Genomic DNA, 1,352 nt, shown 5'->3' on the forward strand with positions numbered 1-1,352 from the left:
CTGTCTGCTAGTGTCTGTTCTAACTCTCAGACCAGCATCTGTCTGCTAGTGTCTGTTCTAACTCTCAGACCAGCATCTGTCTGCTAGTGTCTGTTTTAGATTGGGGAAACAGGTGTGTCACTCTGTGAGCAATTTGTCACGTTAATGGCTCAATTAAGCTCCAAGCAACAAGAGAAAGGTAGCATCCCAAATGACACCCTATTCCCTATATAGTGCACTACTTAGTATAGTACACTACTACTTTGACCAGAGTCCTCAGGGTGAATAGGGTGCCATTTGGGATACAGATGGAATCAGCAGACACTCAGGCCCCTGATGATGGGAGTTGCCCAACCCTTAACAACATTATCTGCTGTGTTAGTTTCTACTCTCATACACTATCCACAGTGACCTAGACCCCATCCTCACCCTCATAATTATTAATTACCTTGATTCCGTGTCTTGTTTTGACAAGACAACAACTTTTCCCTGCCATCGGAGTAGCCCAAATTCACATAGTTATCGTTACAAGTGTATTCCAAATATTCCTTGTCTTACCAGACAACAACTTTATCCTGGCCTAACTTACATCATCACTGTCTAAACCAGGGTTGCATTCACTAGAAACCAAAATGATAGAAAACTGACCTAAATGAGGAGGGACTACCTAAACGTGCCAAAACGTTTTGCTACGGTTTGCGCTAATGAATGCGACCCTGTATTCTTTATCTTTGATTCCACCAGACAGCAACTTCATCCTGGCTAATGCCCAGGTGTCCAAGGCCCAAGGCTTCCCTATTGTCTACTGTTCAGATGGCTTCTGTGAGCTCACAGGCTTCTCCCGCACTGAAGTCATGCAGAAGAGCTGTGCCTGTAAGTTCCTTTACGGCCCAGAGAGCAGCGAGACTATCATCCTCAGCATCGACGAAGCCCTGGACGAACGCAAGGAGTTCAAGGAAGAGATCATGTTCTACAAGAAGACAGGTAAGGAAAGGTGTGTGTGTTGAAGTCTGCTACAATTGGACTCCACTACTCATCTCCTTCTGCACTGATCTGCAGAGCTTACTATGAATATGCTCACACTTGTTCAGTCCTTTCACATCAATATTTTAGCAGCAACATCAATATGTCTGAATCACTTACATACCACCATCAAGATTAGTTGCTCGGATACTATTCAGGCAAAGGTTACTTGGACACTTATTTAACATGTGCATTAAGGTCTAATAACATGTGGAAATATTACAGAATGGACCTTTAAGTGATGGGCAGTGGGCATTTCCTGGTTGCTATTTCTGCAGTGTTCCTATTTAGACCAGTATAGATGGATGGAGGGAGAGAGGGAGGGAAGGAAGGAAGGAAGGAAGGAAGGA

At 44.1% G+C, this 1,352-nt stretch overlaps 1 pseudogene; it reads left to right on the forward strand.

The window, feature by feature from the left end:
- LOC111955771 (voltage-gated delayed rectifier potassium channel KCNH8-like) overlaps nucleotides 1–1,352 on the forward strand; it is a 90,182-nt pseudogene that overhangs the window by 15,517 nt on the left and 73,313 nt on the right.

Source organism: Salvelinus sp. IW2-2015, linkage group LG31, assembly GCF_002910315.2.
Source record: "Salvelinus sp. IW2-2015 linkage group LG31, ASM291031v2, whole genome shotgun sequence".
Lineage (NCBI taxonomy): Eukaryota > Metazoa > Chordata > Actinopteri > Salmoniformes > Salmonidae > Salvelinus > Salvelinus sp. IW2-2015.